This window comes from Cricetulus griseus, chromosome 2 (assembly GCF_003668045.3).
Source record: "Cricetulus griseus strain 17A/GY chromosome 2, alternate assembly CriGri-PICRH-1.0, whole genome shotgun sequence".
Taxonomy (NCBI): Eukaryota; Metazoa; Chordata; class Mammalia; order Rodentia; family Cricetidae; genus Cricetulus; species Cricetulus griseus.
In genome coordinates, this window is record NC_048595.1 from 116,132,915 (window position 1) to 116,144,066 (window position 11,152).

Sequence of the window (11,152 nt, forward strand, 5' to 3'; positions counted from 1 at the left end):
ATAACATTTTAAATGGAAATAATTAAGTATACCTTCAGATAGAACAATAAATAAAACTGGATCTTACAAACGCGGTTGTGCTTATCTCAACTTCTCACCTTTAGCTACATTTGCTGAACTTACTAATATATATCACAAGGCATTTGCCATCTGGGAAAACAGAATTAACTTGATAAAATGAAGCAGATAGCATAAATGAGAGTGTGACAATATCGAAATGAATTTTTTAGAAGTAATGTGATATAGTAAAAAATAAAAGTACCAATTTTGAGAATGAAGAAATTTATCATGAAGAAGGTGAGTATACAGGATTATAGAAGCACAGAAGGAGCAGGGCTTGCTGGAAACAAAGCACTGAAGGGGGTTGTAAACAGAGGAGGCAGGAAGCTGTTACCACTTGCATGGTTAGCCTTGAGATTCCAGCAGGGAAGAGAAATGGGGCTTTGTTTTTACTTTTTATTTTAATTTTGAAAGAAGATTATTTTACATGTCAATCCCAGGACCCTCTCACTCTCCCCCCCCCCCGCAACTAACACCCTACCTATCCCATACACTTTCTGCTCCCTAGAAGGTTGAGGCCTTCCGTAGGGGGTCTTCAGAGTCTGTCTTATCCTTTGGGATAGGGCCTAGGCCAACCCACTTGTGTCTAGGCTCAGGGAGTATCGCTCCATGTAGGATGGACTCCCAAAGTCCATTCCTATGCTAGGGATAAGTACTGATGCACTACAAGGGGTCCCACAGATTTCCAACATCTCCTCAGTGTCACCCACATTCAGGAGCTCTGGATCAGCCCCATGCTGGTTTCCCAACTATTAGTCTTAGAACCAAGAGCTCTCACTTGTTTAGGTCAGCTGTTTCTGTAGGTTTCACCAACCTTGTATGGACCCCTTTGCAAATCAGTCCTCCTCTGAAACTTGATTTCAGTTCAGTTAAGGTTTAGCTATGCGTGTCTACTTCTACTTCCATCAGCTGCTGGATGAAGGCTAAAGGATGGCATATAAGTTAGTCCTCAATCTCATTATCAGAGGAGGGCATTTAAGATAGCCTCTCCTCTAGTGCTTAGATTGTTAGTTATAGTTCTCCAGACATTTCCCTAGTGCATTATTTCTCTTTAAACCTATAATGTCTCCCTCTATTATAGTATCTATCTTGCTCTCTTCTCTTCTTCCCCCAACTCAACCTCCCTGCACCATCATGTCCTCCTTACCCATCCTCTTCTGCCCTTCTCATTCTCCTACTTCCTTCTCCCCTTCTCCCCTCCTCCCATGCTCCAAATATGCTCAGGAGTTCTCATCCCTTTCTCCTTCTCCAGGAGACCATGTATATCTCTCTTGGGGTCCTCCTTTTTTACTAGCTTCACTGGCAGTGTGAATTGTAGGCTGGTAATCCTTTATGTCTAAATTCTACAAATGAGTGAGTACATACCATGTTTGTCTTTTTGTGACTGGGTTACCATGCTCAGAATGGTTTCTTCTAGTTCCATCCATTAGCCTGCGATTTTCAAGATTCCATTCCCACACACACACTGAGTACTACTCCATTGTGTAAATGTACCACATTTTCTCTATCCATTCTTCAGCTGAGGTGCATCTAGGCTTTTTCCAGGTTCTGGCTATTATAAATAATGCTGCTATGAACATATTTGAACAGATGTCCTTGTTGTATGAACATTCTTCTTTTGGGTATATGTCTAAGAGTGAAATTGTTGCATCTTGTGGTTGACTGATTCCCATTTTCCTGAGGAGTTGCCATACTGATTTCCAAAGTGACTGTACAAGTTTGCACTCCCACCAACAGTGGAGGAGTGTTTCCCATTCCATATCCATATCCTCTCCATCATAAACTCTCATTGGTGTTTTTGATTTTAGCCATTCTGACAGGTGTAAGATGGTATCCAAGAGTTGTTTTGATTTGCATTTTCTTGATGGCTAAACATGTTGAACACTTTCTTGTGTGTCTTTCAGCCATTTTAGATTCCTCCATCGAGAACTGTCTATTTAGTCCTTTACCCCAATTTTTAATTAGATTGTTTGGTGTTTTAGAGACTAGCTTCTTGAGTTCTTTGTATATTTTGGAGATCAAGCCCCTGTCAAATGTGGGGTTGGTGAATATTTTTTCCCATTCTGTGGGCTGCCATTTTGTCTTGCTGATTGTGTCCTTTGCCTTACAGACGCTTCTCAGTTTCAGAAGGTCCCATTTATTAATTGTTGATCTCAGTGCCTGTTCTACTGGTGAAATATTCAGGACGTGGCCTCCTGTACCAATTCACTACAGGCTTATTTCCTACTTTGTCTTCTAATAAGTTCAGTATGGCTGGATTTATGTTCAAGTCTTTGATCCATTTTGACTTAAGTTTTGTGCATAGCTATAGACACAGATCTATCTGTATTCTTCTACATGCCAGCATCCAGTTATGCCAGCACCATTTGTTGGAGATGCTTTCTTTATTCCATTGTATATCTTTAGCTTCTTTGTCAAAAATCAGGAGTTCCTAAGGTGTGTGGGTTAATATCAGGGTTTTCAACTCGATTCCATTGGTCTACCTGCCAATTTTTGTGCCAATACAAACCTGTTTTCAGGACTATACCTCTGTACTAGAGCTTGAAGTCAGGGATGGTGATGCCTCCAGAAGATCCTTTACTGGACAGGGTTGTTTTGGCTATCCTGGGTCTTTTATTTTTCCATATAAAGTTGAGAATTGTTTTTTCAAGGTCTGTAAACAATTGTACTGGGATTTTGATGGGGATTGCACTGAATCTGTAGATTGCTTTTGGTAAGATTGCCATTTTTACTATTTTAATCCTACCTATCCAAGAACGTGGGAGATCCTTCCATTTTCTGGTATATTCTTTAATTTCTGTCTTTAAAGAATCAAAATTCTTATGATACAGGTCTTTCACTTTTTTGGTTAGTGTTACCCCAAGGTATTTTATGTTGTTTGTGGCAATTGTAAGGGATGATGTGTCTCTGATTTCTTTCTCAGCACATTTATCATCCATATATATTAGGGCTACTGATTCTTTTGAGTTAATCTTGTATCCTGCCACTTTGCTGAAGGTGTTTATCAGCTGCAGGAATTCCCTGGTAGATTTTTTCTGGTCACTTATGTAGACTATCATATCATCTGCAAACAGTGAAAGCTTGACTACTTCCTTTCCAATTTGTATCCCAGTGATCTCCTTTTGTTGTCTTATTGCATTAGCTAGACCTTCAAGAAAAATATTGAAGAGGTATGGAGAGAGTGGACAGCCTTGTCTTTTTCCTGATTTTAGAGGAATAGCTTTGATTTTTCTCTCCATTCAGTTTGATGTTGGCTGTTGGTTTAGTGTATACTGTTTTTATTATGTTCAGATATGTTCGTGTTATCCCTGATTTCTCCAGGACCTTTATCATGAAGGGGTGTTGGATTTTGACAAAGGCTTTTTCAGCATCTAGTGAGATGATCATATGTTTTTTTTTCTTTTACAGTTGGTTCATATGGTAGATTACATTGATAGATTTTTTAATGTTGAACCAACCCTGCATCCAAGGGATGAAGCCTACTTGATCATGTTGGATGATTTTTCTGATATGTTCTTGGATTCGGTTTGCCAGTAATTTATTGAGTATTTTTGCATCAATGTTTATGAGGGATATTGCTCTGTAGTTCTCTTTCTTAGTTGTGTCTTTGTCTGGCTTTGGTACCAAGGTAATTGTAGCCTCATAAAAAGAGTTTGGCAATGACCCTTTTGCTTCTATTGTGTGGAACAATTTGAGGAGTATTGGTATTAGCTCTTCTTTGAATTTCTGGTAGAATTCTGCAGTAAGCCATCTGGCCCTGGGCTTTTTTTTTTTTTTTTTGGTTGGGAGACTATTGATTACTGCTTCTATTTCCTTAGAGGTTATTGGTCTGTTTTACCTGCTTATTTATTCTTGGTTCAATTTTGGTAAGTGATATCTGTCCAGAAAATTGTCCATTTCCTTTAAATTTTCCAATTTAGTGGAGTACTGGTTTTCATTGTAGGACTTGAAGATTCCCTGGATTTCCTCAATGTCCGTTATTTTGTCCCCCTTTTCATTTCTGATATTGTTAATTTGCATATTCTCTCTCTGCCTTTTGGTTAGTTTGGATAAAGGTTTGTCTATCTTGTTGATTTTCTGGAAGAACAAACTGTTTATTACATTGATTCTTTGAATTGTTTCCTTATTTCGACTTTATTGATTTCTGCCCTCAGTTTGATTATTTCCTGGCATTCAGCTGTGATGTCAACTCTGGTATGACTATTCTCTAGTTTCTTCATGTGAACACTTAGAGCTTTGAACTTTCCTCTTAGTACTGCTTTCAAAATGTCCCATAGGTTTGGGTATGTTGTGTCTTCATTTTTGTTGAATTCTAGGAAGTCTTTAATTTCTTTCTTTATTTCTTCCTTGACCCAGGAATGGTGCAATTGTGTGTTGCTCAATTTCCATGAGTTGGTAGGTTTTCTGCAATTTGTGTTGATTTTGAATTCTAACTTTAAAGCATGTCTGATAAGACAAAGGGATTTATTCTAATTTTTTGTGTGTCTGTGGAGGTTTGCTATGTTGCCAAATATGTGGTCGATTTTAAGAGAAGGTTCCATGTGAAGTTGACAAGAAGGTATATTCTTTTGTGTTTGGATTGAATGTTCTATAGATGTCTGTTAATCCCAATTGGGTCATAACTTCTTTTAGTTCCTATGTCTCTTTGTTAAGTTTCTGTCTGGTGGTCCTCTCCAGTGGTGAGAGTGGGGTGTTGAGGTTTCCCACTATAACTGTGTGTGGTCTTATTTGTGATTTGAGTTTTAATAATCTTTGTTTTACAAAAGTTGTTGCCTTTGTTTTGGGGGCATAAATGTTCACAATTGAGACTTTATCCTGATGGATTTTTTCCTGTGATGAATATGAAATGACCTTCTTCATTCCTTTTGATTGATTTCAGTTTGAAGTCTAATTTCTTAGATCCTAGGATAGCTACCCAAGCTCGTTTCTTGGGTCCATTTGATTGGAATATCTTATCCCAACACTTTACCCTGAGGTAATGTCTGTCTTTGAAGTTGAGGTTTGTTTCTTGTATACAGCAAAAGTATGGATTCTGTGTTCATATCCACTCTGTTAGCCTTTGTCTTTTTATAGGCAATTTAAGACCATTAATACTGAGAGAAATTAAAGACCATTGAGTGCTTCTTCTTGTTTGTTTTGATTTGTTGTTGGCAGTGGTATTGAATGGGAATTTATCATGCTTTTTCTTTTGAGTTTTTGTAAACTGGGATTATTTATTGCCTATGTTTTTGTGAGTGTAATTAATTTCCTTAGGTTGGAGTTTTCCTCCCAATACTTTCTGTAGGGCTGGATTATTGGTGACATATTGTTTAAATCATGGAATATCTTGTTTTCTCCATTTTTAGTGATTGAAAGATTTGCTGGGTACAGTAGTCTGGGCTGGAATCCATGTTCTCTTTGAGTTGGTAGAATATCTATCCAGGTCCTTCTGGCTTTCAGAGTTTCCATCGAGAAATCTGGTGTAATTCTGATAGGTTTGCCTTTATATGTTACTTGGCCTTATTCCTTTGCTGCTCTTAATATTCTTTCTTTATTCTGTATGCTTGGTGTTTTAATTATTATGTGATGAAGGGACTTTCTTTTGTGGTCCAATCTATTTGGTGTTGTGTAGGCTTCTTTTTTTGTCTTAGATAAAACATAAAGCAAATAAAAGAATTAACAAACAGCCACCTTAGCCCTAGCATCAGTGGCAAAGAGCCATCAGGGAGCACTCTTCCAACACCAGGGGATGAACAGTTCCAAGACTGCAAAGTTGGTGCTTATGTGATGTCCCTCTGCCATGGTGGCTGGTAAACATTCCACATGACATGCTCACCATCCATTCGATGCCCTCTTGAATTCTTTGCCTGTGAGAGCAAAGCAGGCCTGGGTCAGACAGTCTCGCCAGGCAATCTTGCAGGTACAGTCACTGAATGAAGTCTTGATGTCAGGAATGGAGAGTCAAGTCTCCACATCCTGCTTGTTGGCCAACACCAGGATGGGGACACTGTCCAGTGCTTCACTCCAAACCACCTTCTCAAATGCCTCTTTGGACTCTGACAGTCTTTCCTCATCGGTGGAGTCAATGACATAGATGACGCCATGACCCTCTGCATAGTACTTGTCCCACAAAGACTGTAGTTCTTCTTGTCCACCTAAGTCCCAGAACATGAGACAAGCCTTCCCCATGTCCACAGTGCCAATGCTTAGGCCCACGGTAGTAGTGATTTTGGATAGATTCATCCCCTTGTAGTTCTTGTTACACCGTGTTTTTGATTGTTCCAAGAAGGCTGTCTTCCCATCATTGTCCAGGCCTAGGATCAGGATACAGTATTCATCCTTCTGGAACATGTACTTATACAGCCCCAAAAGCAGCATGTACATCCCACCCTGGCACCCTGAGAAATGTCTAGGTGTGTACCAGGGCTATCAGGCCTTCTGTACACTTCATCAATGGTCCATCTGTCCTGCTGCACCTGCTCAGATCTCGGAGCCACCTTGTATAGGTTTCTTGTACTTTCACTGGCATGTCTTTCTTTAGGTTGGGAAAGATTTCTTCTATGATTTTGTTGACTATGTTTTCTGCACCTTTGAGTTGGGTTTCTTCACTTTCTTCTATACCTATTATCCTTAGGTTTGGTCTTTTCACAGTGTCCCATATTTCTTGGATATTTTGTAATAAGGATTTGTTGGATTAAGATTTTCTTTGCTTCATGAACTTATTTCCTCTAGTTTATCTTCAGTGTCTGATATTCTGTCTCTTGTATTCTGTTGGTTATGCTTGCATCTGTGGTTCCTGATTGTTTACTCAACTTTTACAGCATTCCCTCAGTTTGCATTTTCTTTATTGTCTCTATTTCAGTTTTCAGGTCCTGAACTGTTTCCTTCACTGTTTAATTGTATTTCCTTGACTTTCCTTGATTTCTTGCATCTTTTGGTTTGTCTTTTCTTCCATTTCGCTGAAGGATTTCCTCTCTTATGGTCTCTATCATCTTCATGAAGTTGTTTCTAAGGTTGCTCTCTTCTGCTTCATCTGTGTTGGGATGTTCAGGTCTTGCTGGTTTAGTGTCCCTAGACTCTGGTGGTGTCCTATTGGTTTTTCTGTTTTGGGATGTGCTCTTATATTGTTGTCTTCCCATCTCTTCTTCCAGTGTGTGCAGGTGGTGACTCTTCCTTTCCTGGTATGTATGGGTTCAAGGTTCTCTTCCAGTGGGTGCAAGAGGATCTGATACTCTGATGGGTCTCAAGGTGGTTGCAGGTGTGTCTGAGGCACTGGCTCTTCATTGAGTGGGAGGAAGACTAACACAGAGATGTCATCAGGCTCTGACTTGCTTGTTCCTCAGGGGCAGAGTTGATCTGCCTGTAGACCCCAGGACCAGAGTTTGCAGAGTGGGCAGGTGGAAGTTGGGCCCAAGGCAGGGACCAAAGAGCTCACCTCTGCCCTTAGTGAGGGTGGGAGTAGCCCAGTGATCTCAGCAGACTAAGATTTGCTTGGTGCTCTGGGGCTGAGTGGATCTGCCTGCCGAGAAATTGGGCTTTAAATGATACCTCAGGTTACACACACAAACTCTGTCTCTTGTTCTCTCACATGCATGAATGCACACATGCCCACAAACACACACACACACACACACACACACACACACACACACACACACACACACACAACTAACCTAGAAAGCAATGAAGGAGCATAAGGAGGGAATTACCAATACAAACTCAGGCAAAGATATAAGGGTATTAATTAGGGAGATGCCTTACTTACAGAGGCACCTACCCAGCTGGCAGGGAAGGAGTAAGTACAGCAAGCTGATGATGATAAGGAAGAAGGGAGTTCCACATGCATGCCCTTCACTCTTAAACCTTCCCTACATCACCCTGACTACACCTTTGCAGGTATGGTCAGGCACACCTGTAGCCAGCCCCTAGCAGGTGTGGATATGGTGTCCTCTACAATTTCCCTTTTAGTCTAAAAGAGATTAAAACTTAACAGTGTAAAGTATCCAAAATTGACAATCATTAAGGTGAAATATAAGAAGATACAACAATCTGCTTATGTCACATCCTAACTATGTCTATTTTAACTAAACTCTAAAGTCATCTGAAAAAGGTGTTCAATGAGGGGCACGAACCCACAACCCTGGGATTAAGAGTCTCATGCTCTACTGAATGAGCTAGCCGGGCATCTTTGCATGGTTATGGTGTCCCCTACAGGAAGGAGCATGCCAGAAAGACTCCCTCACAGATTTTCTTTGCTGACAGTAAGGTAGGTTCCTAGAATGATCAGTTTCTAGAGCATAGAACAATCACCAGGAGCCTGCTCATCTGGCCTCCTTTCACATTCCATCTTAGCTAACCCTCATGAATTAATAGTTCAGAATTCTAAAAGTTTGTTCATATTCCAGATTACTTCAAACCTATTAGGGTCAAACCATTAAAAGTAGTGAACTTCATTAATGAGCCACAATAAAATCACTATATCAAACACAGAATGACAACTTTCTATTTGTGTCTTATTTCATTTTTAAAAATTTTTTGTTTAAAGAAAAACAATCTTATTTTTACATACCAAACCCAGTTCCCTCTCCCTCCTGTCCTTTCATGCACATCAACCCCAATCACAACCCCCATCTATTTCCTATAGAGGCCTTCCATGAGGGATCATCAAAGTCTGTCACATTATTTGGGACAGGTCCTATACTCTCTCCCATGTATCTAGGCTGAGAGTATATTCCTCCATGGGGAATGTGCTCCAAAAGTCCATTTGTGCACTAGGGATAAATACTGGTTCCACTGCCAGTGGCCCCATAGTCTGCCCAGACCCCCCAACTGACACCCACATTCAGGGAACCTGGTTCGGCCCTATGCTGATTCTCCAGCTGTTAGACTGGGGTCCATGAACTTCCACTTTCTCTGGTCAGCTGTTTCTGTCGGTTTCCCCAGAATGGTCTTGAACCTCTCCTGGTAGTCTCCTCACTTAGCAGGAGTTGGGACAGCAGAGGGGAAAGGAAGAGTGAGGTGTTTCTAGACCCAGGGAGGTTCTTCCTGTCTGGGAGGGTCCACTCTCTGGCAGGCATGGGCCCGGAGAGATCTGGGAGGTGATGGGGGCATTGCACAGGAGTCAGGCAGGAGCAGAGGGTACACTCACCTCAGGAGAGTTTGGGCCAGTGGAGGGGGAAGGAAGAGTGAGGTGTTCCCGGACTGAGGGAGCTGGTATTGCAATTCTTATACTGTGCTTTTGATACTAATATACACTGCCTCCTTCAATATCTCACAGTACTCAATGATTTGGTTAAGTATCTCTGTTCATTTTCAATCTAGCAACCTTGAGATTTTACACTACTTAAGTTTTATTACTTGGAAATTACATCTAATTTATCTACAAAAATACATTGGAAGAGAATAAATGAAATGTAAATCAGTAATCAGGTGGCTTTAAGCCCGCCCTTCAATTAGACCTGTTTTAATGGGTCTAATTAATATATCACTATGCAATCAAATTAATGTATATAATAAATCCAGCAGTGGCTCCTCTGCCATTGGAAGATGGCAGGGGTTGCTGCATACCAAGTAGTATCAGCATGTTATGTGGTCTGATGCCTTCCTACAATGAGTGTTCTTTCTTTAGCAATGAGTTTGTAACTTACCTGGGTTCCATTCATGTTCCTACACTTGCATGATTCATCCAAAGCCATAACATTTTCAGACTTATCCCCCAAATTTTCAATGTGCCTTTTAAGTAATTATTCCACTAGTAGCATCTCACCCTGCCCACAAACCTTCTGATATTAAGACTACCACGATCTTGTTTATCAGCTCTCAAAGGGCTTCTTTGTCACCCAGAGAAGTCCACCTGATAGAGATGACAGTAGTCAGTGGAAAACATTGATCAATAGCTCTTTTTGTTCAGGAGACTCTGATGTCAAGACAAAAGCCACCAGTAGATTAATCCTTTCTCAACACATGAAGTTTAGAAGCCTTCATAAAGCCATCTTGTGTGAAAAAATGCTGTCTGTCTTCAGCTCCCAAATGCATTTGCAATTTTCCTTTCAATTCCTCAGAGATATCTACAGAAAAAGAAATGGAGTTAATAGTTATCTTTCACCATGAATTAATAACTTGATTCATTTTTTTCAAAATATTCTTTGCTCCACAAAGATCAAGACATCACACTCTTCCCATACTGAACTGTTTTCATCTTTTATAACACTGGCAACTGACACAGCACATACTCCTGGGATTCGCTTTCTTAAGTTATTCAAAAGAAACAAAAATGTTGCCCTATAAGTCATTTTACTGAACATTGGAAGATTTTTAAAAATTAATATTAACAGACAATGAGGCTTTCACAATAAGTAGGGGATACCATTTATTTATAGCTTGATTTTGCTATTGATTGTCATTCGTGTCTACTGATGTAACTACAGTTTATTTTATGAATACTGCATGTGCACACTATGCTATGTTTTTCACCTATGTTGCATAACTGAAGGCTTAAAAGAAAAGAATCCAATCTGTAGTTATAGTGTTGTCAGTTTTTCACATGGGGTCTCACTCTATTACCCAAACTTGTCTTGAACCACTGAGTTTGAACTTGATACTCTCTCATTTCAGTTTCCTGTGTAGCTAAGATTGAAGCTGTATATGACTGTTCTAGGCAGCACCCATATGAATATTTATCACTATATTTAGAGGTGTAAACTCAGTATCAAAGATGTTAAGTTATCTAAAGGGACTTGTCTGCCTGGCCAATAGAGCAGAACCCACATATATCACTTATCTGTTCACCAATGCAGACTTTTTCCATGACTTCAGAGGTGTCTTATATCAGAAAACAAACAAACCACTGTCTGTTTTGTCTCATAATTTAGCTGTAGATTCAGGAAATACGTCTGAGACCAAAAAGTGGAGACTAGTGGCACGATGGAAAACAACACCAATTCCTAGTATCCCAGAGTTTACAATTCAGTCACTTAAGTACAGCGAAATAGCCAGCTGTTTTCACATACTATCAGGAGTGGAGTTTCAGAAAGATGGGTATGTCAACTTTCCAGGTGCAATGGAGTAAACAGATTTTCCAAGTGTGGGAAAAGGTTCACTGACCAACACTAGG

The 11,152-nt window shown here is 40.0% G+C and overlaps 1 pseudogene; it reads right to left on the reverse strand.

Annotated features, from left to right (window-relative positions):
* Positions 1-5,819: 5,819 nt before the first annotated feature.
* LOC100764193 lies at positions 5,820-6,423 on the reverse strand (annotated as a pseudogene).
* Between the last annotated feature and the right edge of the window lie 4,729 nt (positions 6,424-11,152).